General features: G+C 52.1%; 1 protein-coding gene across 6 annotated transcripts in view; it reads right to left on the minus strand.

Moving 5' to 3' along the window:
* The window catches only part of NBEAL2 (neurobeachin like 2), a 737,578-nt gene that overhangs the window by 520,538 nt on the left and 201,412 nt on the right, over nt 1–15,628 (minus strand). The gene's annotated exons all lie outside the window — the stretch shown is intronic.

Consider the following 15,628-nt stretch of genomic DNA (forward strand, 5'->3'; position numbering starts at 1 on the left):
CCCTACATCAAATGGTAAAGCAAGGAAACAGTGCCCTGAATGGAGGCTTAGAGCAACCTTACAGTGCCCTATATGTAAACTTCAAGCAGGTATACAATGTCATACCCTGAATCGCTAGTGAGGGATACAGTGTCCTACACTGACTCTTTACGGAATGATGCGAGTATACAGTGCCCAAATGTAAGTTTTATTGAGTGTAAAACGCCCTACATAACTACAAGCAAGGTCACTGACCTACCTGGAACCTCAAGGGAGCGTGCAACGCCCTCTGTGAAATCATCAAGCTAGTAAAGACCAGGTTCCAATCTTCAATATTGGATACAGTGTCATATATGGCATCATTCATCAAGGATACAGCACATTAACCAGAACACTCCAAGGCAGCATTTAGCACTCTACATTCAATCTTAACACAAAGCAAATGGTGCACATTGTGGACTCTTCAAGTGTGCACACAGCGCCCTAAATGTCATCTTCAAGCTGGTCCGCTGAGCTCCACAAACAGTATTCAAGTGAGCATACAGCGCCCTAAATGTCATCTTCAAGCTGGTCCGCTGAGCTCTACAACCAGTATTCAGGTGAGCACACAGCGCCCTCCCTACATGTCATCTTCAAGCTGGTCCGCTGAGCTCCACAAACAGTATTCAGGTGAGCATACAGCGCCCTAAATGTCATCTTCAAGCTGGTCCGCTGAGCTCTACAAACAGTATTCAGGTGAGCATACAGCGCCCTAAATGTCATCTTCAAGCTGGTCCGCTGAGCTCCACAAACAGTATTCAGGTGAGCATACAGCGCCCTGAATGTCATCTTCAAGCTGGTCCGCTGAGCTCCACAAACAGTATTCAGGTGAGCATACAGCGCCCTCCCTACATGTCATCTGCAAGCTGGTCCGCTGAGTTCCACAAACAGTATTCAGGTGAGCATACAGCGCCCTGCCTACATGTCATCTTCAAGCTGATCCTCTGAGCTCCACAAACAGTATTCAGGTGAGCACACAGCGTCCTCCCTACATGTCATCTTCAAGCTGGTCCGCTGAGCTCCACAAACAGTATTCAGGTGAGCATACAGCACCCTCCCTACATGTCATCTTCAAGCTGGTCCGCTGAGCTCCACAAACAGTATTTAGGTGAGCATACAGCGCCCTCTCTACATGTCATTTTCAAGCTGGTCCGCTGAGCTCCACAAACAGTATTCAAGTGAGCATACAGCGCCCTCCCTACATGTCATCTTCAAGCTAGTCCGCTGAGCTCCACAAACAGTATTCAGGTGAGCATACAGCGCCCTAAATGTCATCTTCAAGCTGTTCCGCTGAGCTCCACGAACAGTATTCAGGTGAGCATACAGCGCCCTAAATGTCATCTTCAAGCTGGTCCGCTGAGCTCCACAAACAGTATTCAAGTAAGCATACAGCGCCCTAAATGTCATCTTAAAGCTGGTCCGCTGAGCTCTACAAACAGTATTCAGGTGAGCATACAGTGCCCTAAATGTCATCTTCAAGCTGGTCCGCTGAGCTCCACAAACAGTATTCAGGTGAGCATACAGCGCCCTAAATGTCATCTTCAAGCTGGTCCGCTGAGCTCTACAAACAGTATTCCAGGTGAGCATAAAGCGCCCTAAATGTCATCTTCAAGCTGGTCCGCTGAGCTCCACAAACAGTATTCAGGTGAGCATACAGCGCCCTAAATGTCATCTTCAAGCTGGTCCGCTGAGCTCCACAAACAGTATTCAGGTGAGCATACAGCGCCCTCCCTACATGTCATCTGCAAGCTGGTCCGCTGAGTTCCACAAACAGTATTCAGGTGAGCATACAGCGCCCTGCCTACATGTCATCTTCAAGCTGGTCCTCTGAGCTCCACAAACAGTATTCAGGTGAGCACACAGCGTCCTCCCTACATGTCATCTTCAAGCTGGTCCGCTGAGCTCCACAAACAGTATTCAGGTGAGCATACAGCGCCCTCCCTACATGTCATCTTCAAGCTGGTCCGCTGAGCTCCACAAACAGTATTCAGGTGAGCATACAGCGCCCTCCCTACATGTCATCTTCAAGCTGGACCGCTGAGCTCCACAAACTATTCAAGTGAGCACACAGCGCCCTCCCTACATGTCATCTTCAAGCTGTTTCGCTGAGCTCCACCAACAGTATTCAGGTGAGCATACAGCGCCCTGCCTACATGTCATCTTCAAGCTGGTCCTCTGAGCTCCACAAACAGTATTCAGGTGAGCACACATCGTCCTCCCTACATGTCATCTTCAAGCTGATCCGCTGAGCTCCACAAACAATATTCATGTGAGCACACAGCGCCCTCCCTACATGTCATCTTCAAGCTGGTCCGCTGAGCTCCACAAATAGTATTCAAGTGAGCACACAGCGCCCTCCCTACATGTCATCTTCAAGCTGGTCCGCTGAGCTCCACACACAGTATTCAGGTGAGCATACAGCGCCCTCCCTACATGTCATCTTCAAGCTGGTCCTCTGAGCTCCACAAACAGTATTCAGATGAGCATACAGCGCCCTCCCTACATGTCATCTTCAAGCTGGTCCGCTGAGCTCCACAAACAGTATTCAAGTGAGCATACAGCGCCCTCCCAACATATCATCTTCAAGCTGGTCCGCTGAGCTCCACAAACAGTATTCAAGTGAGCATACAGCGTCCTCCCTACATGTCATCTTCAAGCTGGTCCGCTGAGCTCCACAAACAGTATTCAGTGAGCATACAGCACCCTCCCTACATGTCATCTTCAAGCTGGTCCACTGAGCTCCACAAACAGTATTCAGGTGAGCATACAGCGCCCTAAATGTCATCTTCAAGCTGTTCCGCTGAGCTCCACAAACAGTATTCAGGTGAGCATACAGCGCCCTAAATGTCATCTTCAAGCTGGTCCGCTGAGCTCCACAAACAGTATTCAAGTGAGCACACAGCGCCCTCCCTACATGTCATCTTCAAGCTTGTGAGACCTGCCTCGTGGCGTGGTCCCTCCCGACCAGCAAGCCACCCTGCAACCGCATCGATCCGCAATATCACAGACTTCCGGCCCCCATGGCCCAACATCCCGATGGCCGGCCAGGCCCCCAACACGCATGCCCGGCCGAGGGACAGTGAAACCCCCCAAGCCAGACCGAGAGGCGCCGACCCTGTCACACCTCTGGTCTCTTCCCCGAGGGAGGTTTCGATCGGCCACCAGGCCCCCGGTGAGCGGCCGCCTCGCCTGCTGGGTGTCTGGAGTCCCTCCCGGACACACCTGAACAGATCAAAGGGCCGAGCGACAGGAAGCCCCGACACACCGCCCCCAGGCACCAAGACCCCTCTCGGCGAGGACTCCGGACTTCAAAGAGGAGGGGAAGTATAACAAGGGGTGCGGAAGGGACGGGAGGCAGAGAAGACCTGGACTGACGAGAGCCTGCTGACCTGGTCGCGGCTCGATCGCTCCCCGAACCGAAGAACGCTACCCGAACTCTGAACCATCTGAGCCCTGCTGACGCTGTCGCGGCTCCCCGAACTCTGAACCATCTGAGCCCTGCTGACGCCGTCGCGGCTCCCCGAACTACGAACCTCCTGTGCCTGCTGAGTGACTCGCGGCACCCTCTTCCAAGAGAATCGGCAGAGATTGCCGATAGAAGCAACATCCCATCAGCTCGAGGATTGAGAGCTGTGCGCCGGATACTCCGCAGAGACACTGACTCAAAGACTGTCCCGCTACCCCCATACCTCCATCACGAGATCGCCGCTGATTGTGGCACTGTACCTGCATTTCGGATCATAAAGGTCCCTTACCACTAACGATAAAGTATATTGTCTTACGAAGAACTACTGTGTGGTGTCCCTCTGTCAGAAGAGAGTAAGCGCAGCGTGTGCGATCCTAGGTACGAGACCCTTCCAGGAAGGGCCTCCCCACTCTTGCTCGGCCTAACTCTGGGAGAGGTGGGTCCCCGGGTGGTCAGGAACGCATTCCGCAGCCTCCCCGGTGAACGCCTTCCAACAAAGCTGGTCCGCTGAGCTCCACAAACAGTATTCAAGTGAGCACACAGCGCCCTCCCTACATGTCATCTTCAACTTTAAGCTGCTCCGCTGAGCTCCACAAACAGTATTCAAGTGAGCATACAGCGCCCTCCCTACAGGTCATCTTCAAGCTGGTCCGCTGAGCTCCACAAACAGTATTCAGTGAGCATACAGCACCATCCCTACATGTCATCTTCAAGCTGGTCCACTGAGCTCCACAAACAGTATTCAGGTGAGCATACAGCGCCCTAAATGTCATCTTCAAGCTGGTCCGCTGAGCTCCACAAACAGTATTCAGGTGAGCACACAGCGCCCTCTCTACATGTCGTCTTCAAGCTGGTCCGCTGAGCTCCACAAACAGTATTCAGGTGAGCATACAGCGCCCTAAATGTCATCTTCAAGCTGGTCCGCTGAGCTCCACAAACAGTATTCAGGCGAGCATACAGCGCCCTAAATGTCATCTTCAAGCTGGTCCGCTGAGCTCCACAAACAGTATTCAGGTGAGCATACAGCGCCCTCCCTACATGTCATCTTCAAGCTGTTCTGCTGAGCTCCACAAACACTATTCAGGTGAGCATACAGCGCCCTAAATGTCATCTTCAAGCTGGTCCGCTGAGCTCCACAAACAGTATTCAAGTGAGCACACAGCGCCCTCCCTACATGTCATCTTCAAGCTGGTCCGCTGAGCTCCACAAACAGTATTCAAGTGAGCATACAGCGCCCTCCCTACAGGTCATCTTCAAGCTGGTCCGCTGAGCTCCACAAACAGTATTCAGTGAGCATACAGCACCATCCCTACATGTCATCTTCAAGCTGGTCCACTGAGCTCCACAAACAGTATTCAGGTGAGCATACAGCGCCCTAAATGTCATCTTCAAGCTGGTCCGCTGAGCTCCACAAACAGTATTCAGGTGAGCACACAGCGCCCTCTCTACATGTCGTCTTCAAGCTGGTCCGCTGAGCTCCACAAACAGTATTCAGGTGAGCATACAGCGCCCTAAATGTCATCTTCGGGCTGGTCCGCTGAGCTCCACAAACAGTATTCAGGTGAGCATACAGCGCCCTAAATGTCATCTTCAAGCTGGTCCGCTGAGCTCCACAAACAGTATTCAGGTGAGCATACAGCGCCCTCCCTACATGTCATCTTCAAGCTGTTCTGCTGAGCTCCACAAACACTATTCAGGTGGGCATACAGCGCCCTAAATGTCATCTTCTAGCTGGTCCGCTGAGCTCCACAAACAGTATTCAAGTGAGCACACAGCGCCCTCCCTACATGTCAACTTCAAGCTGGCCCGCTGAGCTCCACAAACAGTATTCAGGTGAGCATACAGCGCCCTCCCTACATGTCGTCTTCAAGCTGGCCCGTTGAGCTCCACAAACAGTATTCAGGTGAGCATACAGCACCCTCCCTACATGTCATCTTCAAGCTGGTCCGCTGAGCTCCACAAACAGTATACAGGTGAGCACACAGCGCCCTCTTTACATGTCATCTTCAAGCTGGCCCGCTGAGCTCCACAAACAGTATTCAGGTGAGCATACAGCGCCCTCCCTACATGTCATCCTCAAGCTGGTCCTCTGAGCTCCACAAACAGTATTCAGGTGAGCATACAGCGCCCTCCCTACATGTCATCTTCAAGCTGGTCTGCTGACCTCCACAAACAGTATTCAGGTGAACTCACAGCGCCCTCCCTACATGTCATCTTCAAGCTGCTCCGCTGAGCTCCACAAACAGTATTCAAGTGAGCATACAGCACCCTCCCTACATGTCATCTTCAAGCTGGTCTGCTGACCTCCACAAACAGTATTCAGGTGAGCTCACAGCGCCCTCCCTACATGTCATCTTCAAGCTGGTCCGCTGAGCTCCACAAACAGTATTCAGGTGAGCATACAGCGCCCTAAATGTCATCTTCAAGCTATTCCGCTGAGCTCCACAAACAGTATTCAGGTGAGCACACAGTGCCCTAAATGTCATCTTCAAGCTGGTCCGCTGAGCTCCACAAACAGTATTCAAGTGAGCATACAGCGCCCTCCCTACATGTCATCTTCAAGCTGTTCTGCTGAGCTCCACAAACACTATTCAGGTGAGCATACAGCGCCCTAAATGTCATCTTCAAGCTGGTCTGCTGAGCTCCACAAACAGTATTCAAGTGAGCACACAGAGCCCTCCCTACATGTCATCTTCAAGCTGGTCCGCCGTGCTCCACAAACAGTATTCTTTTGAGCATACAGCGCCCTCTCTACATGTCGTCTTCAAGCTGGTCCGCTGAGCTCCACAAACAGTATTCAGGTGAGCATACAGCGCCCTCCCTACATGTCATCTTCAAGCTGGTCTGCTGAGCTCCACAAACAGTATTCAGGTGAGCATACAGCTCCCTAAATGTCATCTTCAAGCTGGTCCGCTGAGCTCCACAAACAGTATTCAGGTGAGCATCCAGCGCCCTAAATGTCATCTTCAAGCTGGTCCGCTGAGCTCCACAAACAGTTTTCAAGTGAGTACACAGTGCCCTCCCTACATGTCATCTTCAAGCTGTCCTGCTGAGCTCCACAAACAGTATTCAGGTGAGCATACTGGGCCCTAAATGTCATCTTCAAGCTGGTCCGCTGAGCTCCGCAAACAGTATTCAAGTGAGCACACAGCGCCCTCCCTACATGTCATCTTCAAGCTGGCCCGCTGAGCTCCACAAACAGTATTCAGGTGAGCATACAGCGCCCTCCCTACATGTCATCTTCAAGCTGGTCCGCTGAGCTCCACAAACAGTATTCAGGTGAGCATACAGCGCCCTAAATGTCATCTTCAAGCTGGTCCGCTGAGCTCCACAAACAGTTTTCAAGTGACCACACAGCGCCCTCCCTACATGTCATCTTCAAGCTGGCCCACTGAGCTCCACAAACAGTATTCAGATGAGCATACAGCGCCCTCCCTACATGTCATCTTCAAGCTGGTCCGCTGAGCTCCACAAACAGTATTCAGGTGAGCATACAGCGCCCTAAATGTCATCTTCAAGCTGGTCCGCTGAGCTCCACAAACAGTATTCAGGTGAGCATACAGCGCCCTAAATGTCATCTTCAAGCTGGTCCGCTGAGCTCCACAAACAGTATTCAGGTGAGCATACAGCGCCCTCCCTACATGTCATCTTCAAGCTGTTCCGCTGAGCTCCACAAACAGTATTCAGGTGAGCATACAGCGCCCTAAATGTCATCTTCAAGCTGGTCCGCTGAGCTCCACAAACAGTCTTCAAGTGAGCACACAGCGCCCTCCCTACATGTCATCTTCAAGCTGGCCCGCTGAGCTCCACAAACAGTATTCAGATGAGCATACAGCGCCCTCCCTACATGTCGTCTTCAAGCTGGCCCGCTGAGCTCCACAAACAGTATTCAGGTGAGCATACAGCGCCCTCCCTACATGTCATCTTCAAGCTGGCCCGCTGAGCTCCACAAACAGTATTCAGGTGAGCACACAGCGCCCTCTCTACATGTCATCTTCAAGCTGGTCCGCTGAGCTCCACAAACAGTATTCAGGTGAGCATACAGCGCCCTAAATGTGATCTTCAAGCTGGTCCGCTGAGCTCCACAAACAGTATTCAGGTGAGCATACAGCGCCCTAAATGTCATCTTCAAGCTGGTCCGCTGACCTCCACAAACAGTATTCAGGTGAGCATACAGCGCCCTCCCTACATGTCATCTTCAAGCTGTTCCGCTGAGCTCCACAAACAGTATTCAGGTGAGCATACAGCGCCCTAAATGTCATCTTCAAGCTGGTCCGCTGAGCTCCACAAACAGTATTCAAGTGAGCACACAGCGCCCTCCCTACATGTCGTCTTCAAGCTGGCCCGCTGAGCTCCACAAACAGTATTCAGGTGAGCATACAGCGCCCTCCCTACATGTCATCTTCAATCTGGTCCGCTGAGCTCCACAAACAGTATCCAGGTGAGCATACAGCGCCCTTCCTACATGTCATCTTCAATCTGGTCCGCTGAGCTCCACAAACAGTATTCAGGTGAGCACACAGCGCCCTCTCTACATGTCATCTTCAAGCTGGCCCGCTGAGCTCCACAAACAGTATTCAGGTGAGCATACAGGGCCCTCCCTACATGTCGTCTTCAAGCTATTCCGCTGAGCTCCACAAACAGTATTCAGGTGAGCACACAGCGCCCTAAATGTCATCTTCAAGCTGGTCCGCTGAGCTCCAAAAACAGTATTCAAGTGAGCATACAGCGCCCTCCCTACATGTCATCTTCAAGCTGGTCCGCTGAGCTCCACAAACAGTATTCAGGTGAGCATACAGCGCCCTCCCTACATGTCATCTTCAAGCTGGTCTGCTGAGCTCCACAAACAGTATTCAGGTGAGCATACAGCTCCCTAAATGTCATCTTCAAGCTGGTCCGCTGAGCTCCACAAACAGTATTCAGGTGAGCATACAGCGCCCTAAATGTCATCTTCAAGCTGGTCCGCTGAGCTCCACAAACAGTTTTCAAATGAGTACACAGTGCCCTCCCTACATGTCATCTTCAAGCTGTCCTGCTGAGCTCCACAAACAGTATTCAGGTGAGCATACTGGGCCCTAAATGTCATCTTCAAGCTGGTCCGCTGAGCTCCACAAACAGTATTCAAGTGAGCACACAGCGCCCTCCCTACATGTCATCTTCAAGCTGGCCCGCTGAGCTCCACAAACAGTATTCAGGTGAGCATACAGTGCCCTCCCTACATGTCATCTTCAAGCTGGTCCGCTGAGCTCCACAAACAGTATTCAGGTGAGCATACAGCGCCCTAAATGTCATCTTCAAGCTGGTCCGCTGAGCTCCACAAACAGTTTTCAAGTGACCACACAGCGCCCTCCCTACATGTCATCTTCAAGCTGGCCCGCTGAGCTCCACAAACAGTATTCAGATGAGCATACAGCGCCCTCCCTACATGTCATCTTCAAGCTGGTCCGCTGAGCTCCACAAACAGTATTCAGGTGAGCATACAGCGCCCTAAATGTCATCTTCAAGCTGGTCCGCTGAGCTCCACAAACAGTATTCAGGTGAGCATACAGCGCCCTAAATGTCATCTTCAAGCTGGTCCGCTGAGCTCCACAAACAGTATTCAGGTGAGCATACAGCGCCCTCCCTACATGTCATCTTCAAGCTGTTCCGCTGAGCTCCACAAACAGTATTCAGGTGAGCATACAGCGCCCTAAATGTCATCTTCAAGCTGGTCCGCTGAGCTCCACAAACAGTATTCAAGTGAGCACACAGCGCCCTCCCTACATGTCATCTTCAAGCTGGCCCGCTGAGCTCCACAAACAGTATTCAGATGAGCATACAGCGCCCTCCCTACATGTCGTCTTCAAGCTGGCCCGCTGAGCTCCACAAACAGTATTCAGGTGAGCATACAGCGCCGTCCCTACATGTCATCTTCAAGCTGGTACGCTGAGCTCCACAAACAGTATTCAGGTGAGCACACAGCGCCCTCTCTACATGTCATCTTCAAGCTGGTCCGCTGAGCTCCACAAACAGTATTCAGGTGAGCATACAGCGCCCTAAATGTGATCTTCAAGCTGGTCCGCTGAGCTCCACAAACAGTATTCAGGTGAGCATACAGCGCCCTAAATGTCATCTTCAAGCTGGTCCGCTGACCTCCACAAACAGTATTCAGGTGAGCATACAGCGCCCTCCCTACATGTCATCTTCAAGCTGTTCCGCTGAGCTCCACAAACAGTATTCAGGTGAGCATACAGCGCCCTAAATGTCATCTTCAAGCTGGTCCGCTGAGCTCCACAAACAGTATTCAAGTGAGCACACAGCGCCCTCCCTACATGTCGTCTTCAAGCTGGCCCGCTGAGCTCCACACACAGTATTCAGGTGAGCATACAGCGCCCTCCCTACATGTCATCTTCAATCTGGTCCGCTGAGCTCCACAAACAGTATCCAGGTGAGCATACAGCGCCCTTCCTACATGTCATCTTCAATCTGGTCCGCTGAGCTCCACAAACAGTATTCAGGTGAGCACACAGCGCCCTCTCTACATGTCATCTTCAAGCTGGCCCGCTGAGCTCCACAAACAGTATTCAGGTGAGCATACAGGGCCCTCCCTACATGTCGTCTTCAAGCTGGCCCGCTGAGCTCCACAAACAGTATTCAGGTGAGCATACAGCGCCGTCCCTACATGTCATCTTCAAGCTGGTCCGCTGAGCTCCACAAACAGTATTCAAGTGAGCATACAACGCCCTCCCTACATGTCATCTTCAAGCTGGTCCGCTTAGCTCCACAAACAGTATTCAGGTGAGCATACAGCGCCCTCCCTACATGCCATCTTCGAGCTGGTCCGCTGAGCTCCACAAACAGTATTCAAGTGAGCATACAGCACCCTCCCTACATGTCATCTTCAAGCTGCTCCGCTGAGCTCCACAAACAGTATTCAAGTGAGCATACAGCGCCCTCCCTACAGGTCATCTTCAAGCTGGTCCGCTGAGCTCCACAAACAGTATTCAGGTGAGCATACAGCGCCCTCCCTACATGTCATCTTCAAGCTGGTCCGCTGAGCTCCACAAACAGTATTCAGGTGAGCATACAGCGCCCTAAATGTCATCTTCAAGCTGTTCCGCTGAGCTCCACAAACAGTAATCAGGTGAGCATACAGCGCCCTAAATGTCATCTTCAAGCTGGTCCACTGAGCTCCACAAACAGTATTCAAGTGAGCACACAGCGCCCTCCCTACATGTCTTCTTCAAGCTGGTCCGCTGAGCTCCACACACAGTATTCAGGTGAGCATACAGCGCCCTAAATGTCATCTTCAAGCTGGTCCGCTGAGCTCCACAAACAGTATTCAAGTGAGCACACAGCGCCCTCCCTACATGTCATCTTCAAGCTGGCCCGCTGAGCTCCACAAACAGTATTCAGATGAGCATACAGCGCCCTCCCTACATGTCATCTTCAAGCTGGTCCGCTGAGCTCCACAAACAGTATTCAGGTGAGCATACAGCGCCCTAAATGTCATCTTCAAGCTGGTCCGCTGAGCTCCACAAACAGTATTCAGGTGAGCATACAGCACCCTAAATGTCATCTTCAATCTGGTCCGCTGAGCTCCACAAACAGTATTTAGGTGAGCATACAGCGCCCTCCCTACATGTCATCTTCAAGCTGTTCCGCTGAGCTCCACAAACAGTATTCAGGTGAGCATACAGCGCCCTTAATGTCATCTTCAAGCTGGTCCGCTGAGCTCCACAAACAGTATTCAAGTGAGCACACAGTGCCCTCCCTACATGTCATCTTCAAGCTGGCCCGCTGAGCTCCACAAACAGTATTCAGATGAGCATACAGCGCCCTCCCTACATGTCGTCTTCAAGCTGGCCCGCTGAGCTCCACAAACAGTATTCAGGTGAGCATACAGCACCCTCCCTACATGTCATCTTCAAGCTGGTCTGCTGAGCTCCACAAACAGTATTCAGGTGAGCACACAGCGCCCTCTCTACATGTCATCTTCAAGCTGGTCCGCTGAGCTCCACAAACAGTATTCAGGTGAGCATACAGCGCCATAAATATCATCTTCAAGCTGGTCCGCTGAGCTCCACAAACAGTATTCAAGTGAGCACACAGCGCCCTCCCTACATGTCGTCTTCAAGCTGGCCCGCTGAGCTCCACAAACAGTATTCAGGTGAGCATACAGCGCCCTCCCTACAAGTCATCTTCAATCTGGTCCGCTGAGCTCCACAAACAGTATTCAGGTGATCACACAGCGCCCTCTCTACATGTCGTCTTCAAGCTGGCCCGCTGAGCTCCACAAACAGTATTCAGGTGAGCATACAGCGCCCTCCCTACATGTCGTCTTCAAGCTGGTCCGCTGAGCTCCACAAACAGTATTCAGGTGAGCATACAGCGCCCTCCCTACATGTCGTCTTCAATCTGGCCCGCTGAGCTCCACAAACAGTATTCAGGTGAGCATACAGCGCCCTGCCTACATGTCATCTTCAAGCTGGTCCGCTGAGCTCCACAAACAGTATTCAGGTGAGCACACAGCGCCCTCTTTACATGTCGTCTTCAAGCTGGCCCGCTGAGCTCCACAAACAGTATTCAGGTGAGCACACAGCGCCCTCCCTACATGTCATCTTCAAGCTGGCCCGCTGAGCTCCACAAACAGTATGCAGGTGAGCATACAGCGTCCTCCCTACATGTCATCTTCAAGCTGGCCCGCTGAGCTCCACAAACAGTATTGAAGTGAGCATACAGCGCCCTCCCTACATGTCATCTTCAAGCTGGTCCGCTGAGCTCCACAAACAGTATTCAAGTGAGCACACAGCGCCCTCCCTACATGTCATCTTCAAGCTGGCCCGCTGAGCTCCACAAACAGTATTCAGATGAGCATACAGCGCCCTCCCTACATGTCGTCTTCAAGCTGGCCCGCTGAGCTCCACAAACAGTATTCAGGTGAGCATACAGCGCCGTCCCTACATGTCATCTTCAAGCTGGTACGCTGAGCTCCACAAACAGTATTCAGGTGAGCACACAGCGCCCTCTCTACATGTCATCTTCAAGCTGGTCCGCTGAGCTCCACAAACAGTATTCAGGTGAGCATACAGCGCCCTAAATGTGATCTTCAAGCTGGTCCGCTGAGCTCCACAAACAGTATTCAGGTGAGCATACAGCGCCCTAAATGTCATCTTCAAGCTGGTCCGCTGACCTCCACAAACAGTATTCAGGTGAGCATACAGCGCCCTCCCTACAGGTCATCTTCAAGCTGTTCCGCTGAGCTCCACAAACAGTATTCAGGTGAGCATACAGCGCCCTAAATGTCATCTTCAAGCTGGTCCGCTGAGCTCCACAAACAGTATTCAAGTGAGCACACAGCGCCCTCCCTACATGTCGTCTTCAAGCTGGCCCGCTGAGCTCCACACACAGTATTCAGGTGAGCATACAGCGCCCTCCCTACATGTCATCTTCAATCTGGTCCGCTGAGCTCCACAAACAGTATCCAGGTGAGCATACAGCGCCCTTCCTACATGTCATCTTCAATCTGGTCCGCTGAGCTCCACAAACAGTATTCAGGTGAGCACACAGCGCCCTCTCTACATGTCATCTTCAAGCTGGCCCGCTGAGCTCCACAAACAGTATTCAGGTGAGCATACAGGGCCCTCCCTACATGTCGTCTTCAAGCTGGCCCGCTGAGCTCCACAAACAGTATTCAGGTGAGCATACAGCGCCGTCCCTACATGTCATCTTCAAGCTGGTCCGCTGAGCTCCACAAACAGTATTCAAGTGAGCATACAGCGCCCTCCCTACATGTCATCTTCAAGCTGGTCCGCTTAGCTCCACAAACAGTATTCAGGTGAGCATACAGCGCCCTCCCTACATGCCATCTTCGAGCTGGTCCGCTGAGCTCCACAAACAGTATTCAAGTGAGCATACAGCACCCTCCCTACATGTCATCTTCAAGCTGCTCCGCTGAGCTCCACAAACAGTATTCAAGTGAGCATACAGCGCCCTCCCTACAGGTCATCTTCAAGCTGGTCCGCTGAGCTCCACAAACAGTATTCAGGTGAGCATACAGCGCCCTCCCTACATGTCATCTTCAAGCTGGTCCGCTGAGCTCCACAAACAGTATTCAGGTGAGCATACAGCGCCCTAAATGTCATCTTCAAGCTGTTCCGCTGAGCTCCACAAACAGTAATCAGGTGAGCATACAGCGCCCTAAATGTCATCTTCAAGCTGGTCCACTGACCTCCACAAACAGTATTCAAGTGAGCACACAGCGCCCTCCCTACATGTCTTCTTCAAGCTGGTCCGCTGAGCTCCACACACAGTATTCAGGTGAGCATACAGCGCCCTAAATGTCATCTTCAAGCTGGTCCGCTGAGCTCCACAAACAGTATTCAAGTGAGCACACAGCGCCCTCCCTACATGTCATCTTCAAGCTGGCCCGCTGAGCTCCACAAACAGTATTCAGATGAGCATACAGCGCCCTCCCTACATGTCATCTTCAAGCTGGTCCGCTGAGCTCCACAAACAGTATTCAGGTGAGCATACAGCGCCCTAAATGTCATCTTCAAGCTGGTCCGCTGAGCTCCACAAACAGTATTCAGGTGAGCATACAGCACCCTAAATGTCATCTTCAATCTGGTCCGCTGAGCTCCACAAACAGTATTTAGGTGAGCATACAGCGCCCTCCCTACATGTCATCTTCAAGCTGTTCCGCTGAGCTCCACAAACAGTATTCAGGTGAGCATACAGCGCCCTTAATGTCATCTTCAAGCTGGTCCGCTGAGCTCCACAAACAGTATTCAAGTGAGCACACAGTGCCCTCCCTACATGTCATCTTCAAGCTGGCCCGCTGAGCTCCACAAACAGTATTCAGATGAGCATACAGCGCCCTCCCTACATGTCGTCTTCAAGCTGGCCCGCTGAGCTCCACAAACAGTATTCAGGTGAGCATACAGCACCCTCCCTACATGTCATCTTCAAGCTGGTCTGCTGAGCTCCACAAACAGTATTCAGGTGAGCACACAGCGCCCTCTCTACATGTCATCTTCAAGCTGGTCCGCTGAGCTCCACAAACAGTATTCAGGTGAGCATACAGCGCCATAAATATCATCTTCAAGCTGGTCCGCTGAGCTCCACAAACAGTATTCAAGTGAGCACACAGCGCCCTCCCTACATGTCGTCTTCAAGCTGGCCCGCTGAGCTCCACAAACAGTATTCAGGTGAGCATACAGCGCCCTCCCTACAAGTCATCTTCAATCTGGTCCGCTGAGCTCCACAAACAGTATTCAGGTGATCACACAGCGCCCTCTCTACATGTCGTCTTCAAGCTGGCCCGCTGAGCTCCACAAACAGTATTCAGGTGAGCATACAGCGCCCTCCCTACATGTCGTCTTCAAGCTGGTCCGCTGAGCTCCACAAACAGTATTCAGGTGAGCATACAGCGCCCTCCCTACATGTCGTCTTCAATCTGGCCCGCTGAGCTCCACAAACAGTATTCAGGTGAGCATACAGCGCCCTCCCTACATGTCATCTTCAAGCTGGTCCGCTGAGCTCCACAAACAGTATTCAGGTGAGCACACAGCGCCCTCTTTACATGTCGTCTTCAAGCTGGCCCGCTGAGCTCCACAAACAGTATTCAGGTGAGTATACAGCGCCCTCCCTACATGTCATCTTCAAGCTGGCCCGCTGAGCTCCACAAACAGTATTCAGGTGAGCATACAGCGTCCTCCCTACATGTCATCTTCAAGCTGGCCCGCTGAGCTCCACAAACAGTATTCAAGTGAGCATACAGCGCCCTCCCTACATGTCATCTTCAAGCTGGTCCGCTGAGCTCCACAAACAGTATTCAAGTGAGCATACAGCGCCCTCCCTACATGTCATCTTCAAGCTGGCCCGCTGAGCTCCACAAACAGTATTCAGGTGAGCATACAGCGCCCTCCCTACATGTCATCTTCAAGCAGGCCCGCTGAGCTCCACAAACAGTATTCAGGTGAGCATACAGTGCCCTCCCTACATGTCATCTTCAAGCAGGCCCGCTGAGCTCCACAAACAGTATTCAGGTGAGCATACAGCGCCCTCCCTACATGTCATCTTCAAGCTGGCCCGCTGAGCTCCACAAACTGTTCAGGTGAGCATACAGCGCCCTCCCTACATGTCATCTTCAAGCTGGCCCGC

This window comes from Triturus cristatus, chromosome 10 (genome assembly GCF_964204655.1).
Source record: "Triturus cristatus chromosome 10, aTriCri1.1, whole genome shotgun sequence".
In the NCBI taxonomy this organism is placed as follows: Eukaryota; Metazoa; Chordata; class Amphibia; order Caudata; family Salamandridae; genus Triturus; species Triturus cristatus.